The sequence below is a fragment of the Chionomys nivalis genome, chromosome 4 (genome assembly GCF_950005125.1).
Source record: "Chionomys nivalis chromosome 4, mChiNiv1.1, whole genome shotgun sequence".
In the NCBI taxonomy this organism is placed as follows: Eukaryota; Metazoa; Chordata; class Mammalia; order Rodentia; family Cricetidae; genus Chionomys; species Chionomys nivalis.
The window spans coordinates 38,928,663-38,945,065 of record NC_080089.1 but is presented as its reverse complement, the minus strand read 5'-3'; the positions used below and the strand labels follow the sequence as shown (position 1 = coordinate 38,945,065).

At 43.6% G+C, this 16,403-nt stretch overlaps 1 protein-coding gene across 1 annotated transcript in view; it reads right to left on the bottom strand.

Annotated features, from left to right (window-relative positions):
• Znf202 (zinc finger protein 202) overlaps positions 1 to 15,140 on the bottom strand; it is a 30,459-nt gene extending 15,319 nt beyond the window's left edge. The window contains exon 1 of the mRNA XM_057767558.1: positions 15,092 to 15,140. The gene's annotated coding sequence lies outside the window, so the exon portion shown is untranslated. The remainder of the gene's footprint in view (positions 1 to 15,091) is intronic.
• Positions 15,141 to 16,403: the final 1,263 nt, after the last annotated feature.

Below are 16,403 nucleotides of genomic sequence, written 5' to 3'. Positions count from 1 at the left end.
AGGAGGGAACGAAAGAAGGCTTAGGATTTCTACAAAATTCAGGAAGCTGAGTTGTCATGCTCATTAAACCTAGTACCCAAGGTTATATAAGCAGTAAGCAACTGCTGTGGACAGCAGACTCTTTGGTGGCACTGCCTTCAAGTTTAGCAGGGTGATTCAGGGCAAGTTTTCATCAACTGTCACCCATGCTGGGGTGGATCTTTTCTGTGATGTAGGTACCTTTGATTCACCCATGCTCCTGTAAAGTAACTCTCCTGATCACCAAACTAAACTCGGATGGAATTATTTCTTTTTGGTCTGTCACTAATACTTCATTTGGGGATGAAAGACGCTTTGGTCACATCTCCCCAGCAAAAGGCATGTAACACGACCGGCAAGTGGACAGGGTCTGAAATAATCAAAGATGAATTGGGAAGGAGCAGCTGCAGAGTCACTGTAACATGTTAAGGCATACAACTAAGACTGATCTGAGACCAGAACATCCACAGAAGCAATTCTAATGTATGTGGCCACCTTTTGCCTTTTGCATGGGAGATCCTCCCTCCCTGAGACAGAGTACATAGAACCTGAAGCAGTATGAGGAAGACGGTCTCTGAAATAGAGCTTATATAGGCCATTAGGGCCATTTGGTTACCATTGGCTCAGATCTTTCTTGAGGATTAGCAGGAACTGAAAAACAGCAGAGGAAGCATTACTGGAGGAACTCATCATGTGATAAGTGGTGGCTGCTACCCAGCTCACTGGACTAGAAAAGGCTGCCGAGGAAGGTTAAGATGCTGACTCAGGAGAGATCTTGGAACTCGTAAGGGGTTTGAGTCACTTTGCTAAGTCCATGGTAGGTCATGGTCTTTATTGGGCAGAAGAGGTTCTGGTGGATCTGAATATTCACAACAGAATGTATATTGGGTGTTTAAAATGCTAAAGTAACCAAAGTGAGATCAGAAAAGCATATAAGGGAGTCTTGGTCACTGAAAGGCAAGTGTGGCAAGACTTAGGATGAGCTGGAGTTCTCAGGAGAGGACTGACAAAAGACCAAATGTGCTTTTTTGAGATTTTCAAAAGTTTTAAAGCCTGAACAGCTCCATAAACTGGTGAAACAAGAGCAGGATGAGAAAACATTACAAGAGAGAAGACTGAGGTTTTCCCCGAGGCAGCTGTGCTCTGGAGTATGCTCTGAATGTTGCTCTGTAAAAGGGCACGCTGGGGTTATACACATAGACTACTGCTGCCATCATCCGCTAACATGGAAGGTATACTGAGGTCACTCAGCCCAGGCCCTTTTAACAGCCATGTGTGGCTGACGGAGAGGGGTGACAATGACAATTATCAAAAGCTTGTTAGAATCAGAGATGGCTCTAGTGGCAAGTGCATTATGAAAGATAGGGACCCACTTGCCCTCGGCCAAACTAGCCCATCAGTACAAGCTGGTCACATAGGACCCAGTGAGGGAATGCAAAGCAGGCCGTCAGCATGGAGCTATGGGTCTTCAGTCTAGGGGAATGGTTATGATTAAAGAATGTGGAAGAAGGTAGTGACTCCCATCTACATAAGTGTACCTAACATTGCTCTTTTAACAAAGCCAAATGGTTCAAATGTTAGGATCTTTCTATGCTGTATTGGGTCTCAATAAGAGCTTTCTCTTAGCTGCCTAAGACCAACTGTTATTTACTTGGAATGGATGGTAAGCCTTCAGAGACCCTGCCTTCACTGTAAAAAGGTCTCATCCTATGTTAACCTACTGAGTGTCTTTGCAGACTTAGAAGAGTATCTGCAAGAGCAGTAAAAACAGCAATCAACGTGTCTGCAGGAAGTCATCCTGAGTGGGCACTCCCAGGAGTCATAAGGTTGCTGAGTGTTAAAGAGTTGGTTACCTGTGAGCTATTGGCCAAGGAGACCTGAGATCCCCCTCACCTCCTACCCCCTGCCATACAAGCTACTGTCTCTGCTGTTGCTTTCAATTAAAACTAAATGGTAAGACTCTATTACTCAAGACATTGCATGCTTTGATTTGTGGGACATGAGAAATCAATCTGGGACTGGGCTGGAAGCTTCTTACCTACTGGACAGTTTTCATAGTGCCAGAAAGTGATGTGCAGTCTACTGTGGGAGAAATGTCACAAGTGGTCCTGTCCAGTTATGAATTCTATGTACTACACTATGAACATGCTAGGAATGACATGCCAGCTGTCACAATAAAGGCACAACTGCTACATGTGCAATCAGCTGCTTTCGGCTTAAATTTAAAGCCTGCTCTACAGGACTGACATCTGCTTTTGTTAAGCCAAAGCAAATACTTGTGGCTAGGGAGGTCAGGTGGGCCGGGGTGAAGAAACTACCACTGCTTCTGTTTTAACATGTGATGTGAAGTACCTAACTGCCTTTGAGACAGCTGTTTACACTCACAGATTACTGCTGTCAGCAGCCTCTAATATGGAAGGAAAGGCTGCTCCCCGCAGCAGAGGCTGATACCATCTGTCAAGCTGCTGAGAATAAGTGGCTGATATTAGGGCACTATGGCCCCCACGCTCAGGCAGAAATGGAAGAAAATAATCAGTCAACTCTTACCTCTTCAGGCTTAGGAAACATTTTGGAAGACAGAGTGGAAAGAACATCAAGTGTCCCAGGAAGAAGTGAATGCAGAGCAACTATTTCCTCCCAAATGAAATATCCCCTTTTGGAGAGGTGGCGGGGTGTGGTTCATAAGCCTCACGAAGCTAATGCAACTTAGGCTCTGGAAGCTCATTGATTCAGGAAGCTCATTCAGTTACAAGATTCATGAGGCCCCTCTCCAAGATGATACAAATAGGAAGCAACTGCTGGTGAAGACTCTGGTGGAGCCACTTTCAGACTGAGCAGGAAACTACCAGTTGTGCATTCTGGGATGAACTTTTTGGTGATACAGGTACCTCTGTGCCTACGAGTAAGCCCTTACTCAAGTTGTTACTAATGAACTTAATAGCTGACCAAACTACATGGGTAGAAGACTTTCTTTGATCTGTCATTCTATCTTATCTGGCGTGGATAATGCTCACACCTCTCCCGGAAAAGTCGCATAAATGACAAATGGAGAGCCATAATCGGGGACTGTGAATACAACTGCTTCCTGGAGCTTACTAGGGCCTTTTGGCTGTTTTAGAGTTAAAACAATTAATTTAAACTTTGAACTGTTCTCTTCTAAGGCTCCTGCTCTAAAAAATTAAGGAACATAACAATACGGTTCTTCCACTCACCAACTTCTCACTCTTGTTTCAACTGTTCTATATAGAGATACACTTCCCATGTAATGGTAAAATGACTTTGGAATCTTGGGTATGTATCTCTATTCTCTTAAGCCACATGACACTATTTCTCTAACTTTCAGCCTTATCCTTGAAATGTGGTTAACACTGCCTATCTCCCATGCTTACTTTATGGAGCAAATGAGGTAATTAAAAAAAAAAAGTCTCTTGGCATAGAATTCAGTACAGGGTAGGTGCTCAATATGGCTCATTACTTTGTGCTTCAAGCTCTTTTAAATCCTTCTTGAGAAGTCAAGATTTAAATAATAAGCAAATGTTCCATTTTATTTCCTCATAATTATAAAAGAAAAATTAGATCACACAGGGAAAGGGTTGGTCTGTTTACTGTCTTACCACAAGTGAAGTGCTCAACTAAACCCCCAAAGTAAACAGTCCTTGATCTGGAGGCACCATAAACTGCTGAACACAGATAAGATAGACCCTTGATGATAGGGTCTTTAGCTGAAGGTGGAACCAGCAAGACTTCTACTTACCAGAAGCAAAGACCCTTCCCTTTCTGCAGTTGGCAAGAGGCAATCTGATTCAGTGAGTATAGCTCAAGTCCCGTGAAAGTTCAACCCAGAGCAAAGAAAATGAAAGTAATACATTCCCTGGCTTCTTGCATTCAAACATGTCATGAGCAGTGTGCTTTGAACCATGCAGAAAAACTGGTTTGATTTGGGAGGTGTTGGGATGGAATCCAGAACTCTGCATGTTAGGCAAGTGCTCTACCACTGAGCAATAGCTCTATTTTGAAAACTGTGGGGTATTTTGTTTTTGGTTCTTTTTCTTCATAAAAGTCATATTTAAGCACCAAGAAAATATGAGCTTAAAGTTTATTACAATAGACTTTAAGAAACAGAATGAGGAATAGAAAAAGAGAAGACAGGAAGAAATGAGAGAAAAGGTCAATTAAGTAATGGTTGGTACAGAAAGGTCAGTATGGGCAGAGGTTTAATTATCTTCTACCCTGAAATTTGACTGCCTTTATAGTCATCAATAAGGTTTAAGCTGCATGTAAAAATGTCATTGAGAATAAGGTAAATTTAAAATATAAAAACCATAGCAAAAAGTCTCTAATAAAATGTTGCTCTGTTATCACACATGCAGATGTCGGTAGCAATGATAAAACAGTTCTTCCTTGAGGGACAGAAGACTTAATTCTACACCCTGCTCTACCTTGTAAAGTTATGGCACCCTGGACCAGTTATGTCAGCCCACATTGAAGGAGATGATTTTTCTGTCTCAATGCAAAGTGGAGCATCCTTTGAGAAGTTAACCAGATTTTATAATAATCAAGAGGGGCTGCAGAGGAACAAAGGCAAGTGCTTTTTCATTGCTTGGTTCACAATGGAGCAGTGAGGGATAAAGAAAGAGGTTTACTCATTTTAGGTGCTGAGGAGTTCCATCTGGACGGGTGAGTGTGTGCTATCCAGGGGCGGACTGTCCCGGAAGAGAGCACAAACCCCCCTCCCCCAGCTCCTGCTGCAGGGTCCCTTTTCTTACACACGACCCAGACCCCCAGCTCACCCCCCCCCCCAAGCCTGCCCTGCTGTCTGCTAGGTCCTCTGCTCAAGAACAATTTTCCTGCTCCTACACTAAGGCTACCCACCCAGAGCGGTGAGTGCCTGCCTACTAGGCAGGCCTCAAGGTCCCCAGCAAGGGAGCGCAGGCACCTTCAGCTTGGGCTGCGGGGTGTGCTGTGCTCTTCTGGACCCCGCCCTGCCTGCCACGTTGTTCCTTTTGTCCCTGGCTCATTGGGCTACCAGGTGTCCCTGTTTAGGTGCTGAGGAGTTCCATCTGGACGGGTGAGTGTGTGCTATCCAGGGGCGGACTGTCCTGGAAGAGAGCACAAACCCCTCCCCCAGCTCCTGCTGCAGGGCTTTCTTTCCTACACACGACCCCCCCTGCTCCTACTCTAAGGCTACCCACTCAGAGTGGTGAGTGCCTGCCTACCAGGCAGGCCTCAAGGACCCCCAAAAGGGAGAGCAGGCACCTTCAGCTTGTGCTGCAGGGCCTCCTGTGTTCTAATCGACCCTGCCTTACCCCCCACATTCGCCCTTTTGTCCGCGGGTCATTGGACTACCAGGCGTAGTCTGGTGGTGCTGAGGAGTCCATTAGGAAGGGAATGGTTCCTGCTCCTACACTGAGGAGATACACCCAGGGAGTTAGTCACAGCAAAGACTGGACCAAGATACCAGGCCTCTCCTGGCTCCATTTGAAGGAAGAGATGGGGAGGAGCCAATGCAAGAATTCCTCCAACAACCTGAAAGGCATTGTGACATCACCAGAATCCAGGAATCCCAAAATAAGAAGAATTGTACACCCTATTCCAGAAGAATTAGAAGAATTCGACTCAAAAGTGAATTATATGAAAATAATAGAGGACCTTAAACAGGAGGTGAAAAACTGCCATAATCAATTAGCTATTACAAACAAAAAGGTAGAGGAAATGAATAAATCTCTCAAAGATACCCAAGAAAACCAAGAGAAACAAGAAAAAGCAATCAAACAGGTAAGGGAAACGGTTGAAGACTTGAAGAATGAAATGGAAGTAATGAAGAAAACAAACCGAGGGAAGGATGGAGATGGAAAATCTGGGTAAACGAACAGGAACTACAGAGACAAGTACTACCAACAGATTACAAGAGATAGAAGAAAGAATCTCAGACACTGAAGATACCATAGAGAAAATAAACACATTGATCAAAGAAAACAGTAAAACCAACAAATTCTTATCACAAAATATTCAGGAAATCTGGGACACAATAAAAAGACCAAACCTAAGAATAATAGGATACAAGAAGGAGAAGAAGTACAGCTCGATGGTCCAGAAAATATATTTAATAAAATTATAGACGAAAACTTTCCCAACCTTAAGAAAGATATTCCTTTGAAGGTCCAAGAAGCATACAGAACACCGAATAGACTGGATCAAAAAAAAAAAAAAAACAAAACAAAAAAAAAAAAAAACCATCTCCTACCCATATAATAATCAAAATACAAAACATACAGAATAAAGAAAGAATATTAAGAGCTGCAAAGGAAAAAGGTCAAGTCACTTATAAAGGTAAACCTATCAGACTTACACCTGACTTCTCTATGGAAACCATGAAAGCCAGAAGGATAGATGTACTGCAAAAACTAAGAAACCATGGATGCAAGCCCAGACTACTATACCTAGCCAAGCTTTCGTTCACTATGGAGAAAACAAAATTTTCCAGGATAAAAACAAATTTAAACAATACGTAGCCACAAATCCAGCCTTACAGAAAGTAATTGAAGGAAATCACAACCCAAGGAGTCCAACAATGCCCACAATAACTCAGACATCTAATGACCCTTCACCAGCACAACTCGAAAAAGGGAAACACACAAACTCTACTACAAAAAAAAAAAAAAAAAAAAAAAGAAAGAAAGAAAGAAAGAAAAAAATGACCGGAGTTAACAACCACTGGTCATTAATATCACTTAATAACAATGGACTCAACTCACCTATAAAGAGGCACAGGCTCAGAGATTGGATACAAAAACAGGATCCAACATTCTGCTGTTTACAAGAAACACACTTCAACCACAAAGACAGACATCTACTCAGAGTAAAGGGCTGGGAAAAGGTTTATTAAGCAAACGGACCTTAAGAAACAAGCAGGTGTGGCCATACTAATTTCTAACAAAGTTGACTTCAAATTAAAATCAATCAGAAGAGATGGAGAGGGACATTTTTTACTCATAACAGGAACAATTCATCAGGTTGAAGTCTCAATCCTGAATATCTATGCCTCTAATATAAAAGCACCCATTTATGTAAAAGAAACATTACTAAAACTCAAGGCAGTCATCAAACCACACACACTAATAGTAGGAGATTTCAACACTCCTCTCTCACCAATGGACAGGTCAATCAGACAGAAACCTAACAGAGAAATAAGAGGATTAAGAGAGGTAATGAATCAAATGGACTTAACAGACATCTATAGATCATTCCACCCAAATAGGAAAAGATATACCTTCTTCTCTGCAGCTCATGGAACCTTTTCGAAAATTGACCACATACTTGGTAACAAAGCAAACTTACACAGTTACAAAAAATATTAGTAACCACCTGTGTCTTATCAGATCACGAGGAATTAAAGTTAGAATTCAACAACAATACTACCCCCAGAAAGCCTACGAACTCATGGAAACTGGACAGTCAACTACTGAACCACACCTGGATCAAGAAAAAAAAAGAAAGAAAGAAATTAAAGTCTTTCTTGAATTCAATGAAAACAAAGACTCAACATACTCAAACCTATGGGACACTATGAAAGCAGTGCTAAGAGGAAAGTTCATAGCATTAAGTGCCCACTTAAAGAAAACGGAGAAGGACACATTGGAGACTTAACAGCCCACCTGAAAGCTCTAGAAAAAAAAGAAGCAGACTCACCTAGGAGGAGTAGAAGACTGGAAATAGTCAAACTGAGGGCTGAAATCAACAAAATTGCAACACAGAAAACAATCCAAAGAATCAATGAAACAAAAAAGCTGGTTCTTGGAGAAAATCAACAAGATTGATAAACCCCTATCCAAACTAATCAAACCGCGGAGAGAGAATACCAAATTAACAAAATGAATAGGGAGACATAACCACAGACACAGAGGAAATTCAGAGAATCATTAGATCTCACTACAAAAGCCTGTATCCCACAAAATTGGGAAATGTAAAAGAAATTGACACTTTTTTAGATAAGTACCATATACCAAAGTTAAACCAGGACCAGGTGAACAATCTAAATAGACCTGTTAGTCACGAAGAATTGGAAGTTATAAAAAACCTCCCTACCAAAAAAAGCCCAGGTCTAGACGGCTTCAATGCAGAATTCTACCAGAACTTCCAAGAAGACCTAATACCTATACTCCTTAATGTATTTCACAATATAGAAACAGAGAAGTCATTGCCAAATTCCTTTTATGAAGCTGCAGTTACTCTGATACCAAAACCACACAAAGACCCAACCAAGAAAGAGAACTACAGGCCAATCTCACTCATGAACATCGATGCGAAAATCCTCAATAAAATACTGGCAAACCGAATCCAAGAACACATTAGAAAAATTATCCATTATGATCAAGTAGGCTTCATCCCAGGGATGCAGGGCTGGTTCAACATACGAAAATCTATCAATGTAATCCATCATATAAATAAACTGAAAGAAAAAAACCATATGATCATTTCATTAGATGCTGAAAAAGCATTTGACAAAATTCAACATCCCTTTATGATAAAGGTCTTAGAGAGATTAGGGATACAAGGGTCGTACCTAAGTATAATAAAAGCTATTTATAGCAAGCTGACAGCTAACATCAAATTAAATGGAGAGAAACTCAAAGCTATTCCACTAAAATCAGGAACACGACAAGGATGTCCACTCTCTCCATACCTCTTCAATATAGTGCTTGAAGTTCTAGCAATATCAATAAGACAACATAAGTGGATCAAAGTGATTCAAATTGGAAAGGAAGAAGTTAAACTTTCATTATTTGCAGATGATATGATAGTGTACATAAGCAACCCCAAAAACTCTACCAAAGAACTCCTACAGCTGATAAACACCTTTAGTAGCATGGCAGGATACAAGATCAATTCCAAAAAATCAGTTGCCCTCCTATACACAAAGGATAAAGAAGCAGAGAGGGAAATCAGAGAAGCATCACCCTTCACGATAGCCACAAATGGCATAAAATATCTTGGGGGAACTCTAACCAAGGAAATGGAAGATCTATTTGACAAGAACTTTAAGTCTATGAAGAAAGAAATTGAGGAGGATACCAGAAAATGGAAGGATCTCCCTTGCTCTTGGATTGGGAGGATCAATATAGTAAAAATGGCAATTCTACCAAGGGCAATTTATAGATTCAATGCAATCCCCATCAAAATCCCAACAAAATTCTTCACAGACCTTGAGAGAACAATAATCAACTTTATATGAAAAAAAAAACCCAGGATAGCCAAAACAATCTTATACAATAAAGGAACTTCTGGGTTCATTACCATCTATTACAGAGCTTCAGTACTGAAAACAGCTTGGTATTGGCATAAAAACAGAGAAGTCGATCAATGGAATCTAGTAGAAGACCCTGATTTTAACCCACAAACCTATGAACACATGATTTTTGATAAAGGAGCTAAAAGTATTCAATGGGAGAAAGAAAGCATCTTCAACAAATGGTGCTGGCAGAACTGGCTGTCAACCTGTAGCAGAATGAAAATAGATCCATATCTATCACCATGCACAAAACTCAAGTCCAAATGGATCAAAGACCTCAATATCAATCTGAACACACTGAACCTGATAGAAGAAAAAGCGGGAAGTACTTTACAACATATGGGCACAGGAGATTACTTCCTATGTAAATCCCCAGCAGCACAGACATTAAGGACAACATTGAATAAATGGGACCTCCTGAAACTGAGAAGCTTCTGTAAAGCAAAGGACACTATCACTAAGACAAAAAGGCAACCCACTGACTGGGAGAAGATCTTCACCAACCCTGCAATAGACAAAGGTCTGATCTCCAAAATATATAAAGAACTTAAGAAACTAGACTTTAAAATGCTAATTAACCCAATTAAAAAATGGGGCACTGAACTGAACAGAGAATTCTCAACAGAAGAAATTCAAATGGCCAAAAGACACTTAAGGTCATGCTCAAACTCCTTAGCGATAAGGGAAATGCAAATTAAAACAACTTTGAGATACCATCTTACACCTGTCAGAATGGCTAAAATCAAAAACACCAATGATAGCCTTTGCTGGAGAGGGTGTGGAGAAAGGGGCACACTCATCCATTGCTGGTGGGAATGCAAACTTGTGCAACCACTTTGGAAATCAGTGTGGCGATTTCTCAGGAAATTTGGGATCAACCTACCTCAAGTTCCAGCAATACCACTCTTGGGAATATACCCAAGAGATGCCCCATCAAATGACAAAAGTATTTGTTCAACTATGTTCATAGCAGCATTATTTGTAATGACCAGAACCTGGAAACAACCTAGATGCCCTTCAAATGAAGAATGGATGAAGAAAGTGTGGAATATATACATATTAGAGTACTACTCAGCGGTAAAAAACAATGACATCGTGAATTTTGCATGCAAATGGACGGAAATAGAAAACACTATCCTAAGTGAGGTATCCCAGACCCAAAAAGAGGAACATGGGATGTACTCACTCATAATTGGTTTCTAGCCATAAATAAAGGACATTGAGCAGATAATTTGTGATCCTAGAGAAGCTAAATAAGAAGGTGAACCCAAAGAAAAACGTATAGTCATCTGCCTGGATAGGGGAAGTAGACAAGATTGCCGGGCAAAAACTGGGAACTTGCGGGTGAAGTGGCATGGGGCTAAGGGGAAATGGGGTGAGAAACGTGAGAAGGGGAGGATGGGAGGAGCTTGGGGGAATGGGATGGCTGGGATATAGGAAGGGTGGATACAGGAGCAGAGAAATATATATCCTAATTAAGGGAGCCATCTTAGGCTTGGCAAGAGACTTGACTCTAGAGGGGCTTGCAGGTGTCCAGGGAGATGTCCCCAGCTAGAACCTGAAGTGACCCTATCCTATACTGATGAATATCTTACATATCACCTGAGAACCTTCATCTGGCTATGGATCGAGATAGAGACAGAGACCCAATTTGGAGCAACGGACTGAGCTATTAAGGTCCAAATGAGGAGCAGAAGGAGGGAGAACATGAGCAAGGAAGTCAGGACCACGAGGTGTGCACCCACCCACTGTGACAGTGGAACTGATCTATTGGGAGCCCACCAAGGCCAGCTGGACTGGGACTGAATAAGCATGGGATGAAACCGGACTCTCTGAACATGGAGGACAATGAAGGCTGATGAGAAGCCAAGGACAATGGCACTAGGTTTCGATCCTAATACATGAACTGGCTTTGTGGGAGCGTAGCCTGTTTGGATGCTCACCTTCCTGGACCTAGATAGAAGTGGGAGGACCTTGGACTTCCCGCAGGGCAGGGAATTTGGACTGTTCTTCAGTATTGAGAGGGAGGAGGGGGAGAGGGAGAGGGGGCAATGTGTGGGAGGAGGGGGAGGGAAATGGGAAACGGGGAGGAGGCGGAAATTTTAATTAAAAATAATAATAAAAAAAGAAAAACAAAGAAAGAGGTTTACTCAAGAAGTAAGATGGGTTGGATTTAAATACATATTTTAAGAGACTAGAATTGTGTATCTGGCCACTATGAGCACATTCGTTAACTTTCAACATGACGTGAAGCTTCCTACATTTAATGAATAGCACCAAGGATTAGTTATTTACTTAAATAATGTGGGTCAATCATCAAATACAAATTCAAGATAAAATACCACAAATTAATCTGAAGCTGAAAGAGTAAGGGACATCAAACTTGACATCCACCCAGAAGAAAACATCATTTATTGTTTGGCAGCCAAAGTTAAGCAGACACAATAAATTCCCACAACAAACACAGTCAATGACAATCTCACATTGGGAAACTATCACCTAATGGAACAGAATAACTAACAAGAATGCAGCCTGATCCCAGGGGTGGATGTAGTAACTCAAGACAAGTTACTTCCTATGTCTATTCAATTAATACATCCTGGCTACCAGCTACTCAATGCTAGGTCATTTCCTTCTGACTTGATCTGAGGCTTTCTTGTATATATGTGATGATAAAGGTTTGGCCAACAGAAGTCTGAGATGGCTGAAGAAAACCCAGCAATCATTCTTGGGTTTTCCTTGGTGAGCTGGGTCCCCTAAGCAAGTATATGTTCCTAGGCCTCTCCCCTTCCCAGGTAGTTTATAGAAAAGGAGCTCAATAAATACATGCCCCAACTGAAACGAGTGGGTGCCAGTGCTTCTTGGTAATAAATCCTTCATGGGGTACAGCTGTAGGATTTGGTATTAAGTATTCCAAAGTCTTAAAATCTATTCTGTTTACTTTTCAATAGAGACATACTGTATTAATATCAATAAAAAGAAACTTTGAGGGGAGAAATGCAGAGTTGATTCTATCCATGAACATACACCGAGCCTCGATTTCATATCCCATACTATTCCAGGTGCTGAAAAGAAAGGGGAGAAACCAAAGGCTCTGACCTTGAACTCCAAAGGCAAACAGAAAAAAGCAGGGACTTCAGCAATATTAGGAATTCACAGCAAAAGCCTGCAATATGTGTGTGATCTGAGTGAGAAGCTCTTTATCAAGGGAATTAAGCTGGGCCTTTACTTCCAGCACTCGGAGGCAGACACAGACAGACCTCTCTGAGTTCCAAGCCAGCCTAGTGTATATAGTGAGTTTCAGGACAGCCAGGGATACAAAGAGACACCTTGTCTCAAAAACCCAAAATCAAAACCAAAACAATATTAGGAAGCGAAAAACAAAACAAACAAAACCCTCATCAGTATTTCATTTTAACTTGCTCTAATGGATGATTAGCATTTGGCTTTCTGTCTTAAAGTCATTTGATTTCACAAATAGCTTAGATGTGAATGGCAAGATCTCCCACCAAAGATGAGCCAACACTACTGGTATCTGCAAGCCTTTGTCCTCAAACCTCTGTAAGGTGGCTGGCACGAGGTCTGGAAAATCACAGTGGCTCTTAAAGATCCTAGAGAAGCTAAATAAGAAGGTGAACCCAAAGAAAAACATATAGGCATCCTCCTGAACAGTAACCTTCATCAGGCAATGAAAGGAGACAGATACAAAGACCCACATTGGAGCACCGGACTGAAATCTCAAGGTCCAAATCAGGAGCAGAAGGAGAGAGAGCACGAGCAAGGAACTCAGGACCGCGAGGGGGGCACCCACACACTGAGACAATGGGGATGTTCTATCGGGAACTCACCAAGGCCAGCTGGCCTGGGTCAGAAAAAGCATGGGATAAAACCGGACTCGCTGAACATAGCAGACAATGAGGACTACTGAGAACTCAAGAACAATGGCAATGGGTTTTTGATCCTACTGCACGTACTGGCTTTGTGGGAGCCTAGGCAGTTTGGATACTCCTCTTAATAGACCGGGATGGAAGTGGATGGTCTTTGGACTTCCCACAGGGCAGGGAACCCTGATTGCGCTTAGGGCAGACGAGGGAGGGGGACTTGATTGGGGGAGGGGGAGGGAAATGGGAGGTGGTGGTGGGGAGGAGGCAGAAATGTTTAATAAATAAATAAATAAAAAGGGAAAAAATGTGCAAAAACAAAAAACAAAACAAAACAAAAACAACAACAACAACAACAACAAAAAGAGACCACACAGCACCACTTTGGCCTCACGTGCAGATTCTGGGCTTGAAGGCCCAGCATTTTGTGTTTAATAAGCATTTCATGTGTGCTAAACTCGACACCCACTACATGGACAAAGGAAGTAAGTTTGAGGTTCTATGCAGAAAGGAACAAACGTATCCAGTGATGTCCACCTATAGGCAAGAAGACAACAGAAGCAGAGAATCTCGAAGTGTTTTACGTCTGTGTCAAGTTGCATAGTCACCTGTATATTCTGTAATGACAAGACTCCCTCAACGTGATACAAATCTTGTGGTGCCCTTGAAATGACTGTCTCCTGCAATCATACAGAGCGCAAAAGGGCACGCATATGGAGGTGAGAGGAGGAACCATCAGTGTCTGGTGGTCCTTGGAAGAAAAGTGTCCCACTTCCCTCCAACTCCATCTACCTGTCTAAATTAAGCAGCAATGGCAGAAAGTTACTCAAGACAGATGGCACAAAGGAACTACTCCACTGTCGCTTGCTTCTCCTAACCAGCCTTCCATGGTCACCCTGACACCTCTTTGAAGTAGTTTTCTGGATCAAGGTCCATGGGGCTGTTGGGAAGAAAAGCTGCAAAGAGAAGCTTTGTGACTGCCGTGTAGCATGCGCCCCTGGCTTTCGCCTACAGAGCATGGGCAGAGAACAAACAGTATTTCTAAAGGTAGCCTCTCAGCAAACCCTGATGTGGTACAGGCAGTTAGTTCAAGATCAGCTGGGCCCATATGCCTTCCTCTGGGGAGTTCAGCACGGAAAACAGACAGCCTCGGTTCAGGGGGAAGAAAGTGTGTGCGGGGATCAGTACAGCCATGGTAAATGAACTAGCAAACTTTTCAGTGGATAGACAAGTCCCGCAGCTGGTGCGGTGAGGTGAAGTCCCCACCACTCCCCTGCCCGAACTGGCTGTCAGAGGTTGGAAGAGGAAAGCTGCGACGCAGACGGTAGCCTTAGGCTACAGGGAAGTTAGGAGAGTCTGTCACTAAGACAGGTGAGAGCCACAAGCTAGATGACTCCTTTGCCAGGCAGGATCACAGGTGATAAGATCGCCTGTGAAGGGGGCGGGGTTCGCCGGGAAGGAGGGAAGGGAAAGCCTGCGGAGAGGGTTCTTGAGCAATGTGAGAGGCAGGGTGAAAAGACCGATGAGGGGGAAGATCGGTGTCAAGGGGCTTCAACCACTCCCCACTGGGTTCTGGGGCACCGGGAGCAGTTGGCATGGATGCAATCCGAGGAGCACAGTGCGTGTCCGCAGGCCCCGGGAAGGAGAGGAAAGAGGTGGCTGGGCAGAGAAGCAGCCCGGAGCGCCACCGGTCTACGGAGGTCCCGGCTCCGGCCGCGGGGAGGTGACAGGACCACAACGCCCAGGCCAAGGGGATCCCGCCGCCGCCCCTTCCCTAGGCAGCCGCTATCCCCCGGCGCCGGGGGGGCGGGGTCTACAGCCCCTCCCCACGCTCCCGCCCCGCCCGGCCCTCACTCCCCGCCCGCTGCGGTGCCAGTTCGTCGGCCAGGTCCCCGACACTCACGTCTCCCGCGGCTCCAGCAGCTCCTCCCCTGCCCGGTGCTCCCCCACCCACTCCCGGCCGAAAGAGCGGAGCGGGATCCGAGTCGCGCGGGGTCCAGCGGGTCGGAACACGTGGGGCTTCCGCGCCCGGAACCGGAAGCGACCGCTCGCCCCGCCTCCGGGCCGTGCTGGAGCCAGTCTAGGCTGTGGGAGGTTTGGTCGGCTCCTTGTGGGGGCTCGCTGTGTTCTGTGGGTTGAGCCCCACGCGGGAAAAGCCTGTCCTGGACCGCTGCCCCCAGTCCCAGTCCCCTTTGCCACAAATCAGTCAACTCCCTGGGTCTGGGATTCCTTTCCTACTTCGTACAGGGTTTTGTTTTCATCTTTCGTGTTGGTTTTTTTTTTTTCTTTCTTTTGATTCTGGTGTATGTTTAATAATTGATGAAATTCTGAAAGTTAGAAGTATACTGGTAAGAAAACAACAATTGAAAATTTTTATTTAAATTTTTATAAACAAATGGAAATATCCCAAAATACCTTGACATCAATAACTTGTATTAAAGTCTCATTTTAAAAAAATCCCCTTATTTTTCTCACCATAGAATAAAATTTAATTCTCTATGCCTTTGATTTTATGTTTGTATTAGTTGTGCTTTTAAATTTATTTGCTGCTATTTAGCACACTTCAAAATATGGATCTATTACTTTTTTTTATTTTTTAATTAAAATTTCCAACTGCTCCCCGTTTCCCATTTCCCTCCCCCTCCTCCCACATATTGCCCCCTCCCCCTGCTCCCCTCCCCCTATCCCCACTCCACTTCTCCTCCCCCTAGTCCACTCCCCCTCCCTCTCGATACTGAAGAGCAGTCCAAATTCCCTGCTCTACAGGAAGACCAAGGTCCTCCCACTTCTATCTAGGTCCAGGAAGGTGAGCATCCAAACAGGCTAAGCTCCCACAAAGCCAGTTCATGTATTAGGATCGAAACCTAGTGCCATTGTCCTTGGCTTCTCATCAGCCTTCATTGTCCGCCTTGTTCAGAGAGTCCAGTTTCAACCCATGCTTATTCAGTCCCAGTCCAGCTGGCCTTGGAGAGCTCCCAATAAATCAGTTCCACTGTCACAGTGGGTGGGTGCACGCCTCGTGGTCCTGATTTCCTTGCTCATGTTCTCCCTCCTTCTGCTCCTCATTTGGACCTTAAGAGCTCAGACGGTTGCTCCAAATTGGGTCTCTGTCTCTCTCTCGATCCATCGCCAGATGAAAGTTCCTGTGCCATTCTCCTTGGCCTCTCGTCAGCTCTCATTGTCCACCACATTCAGAGAGTCCGTTTTTATCCCAT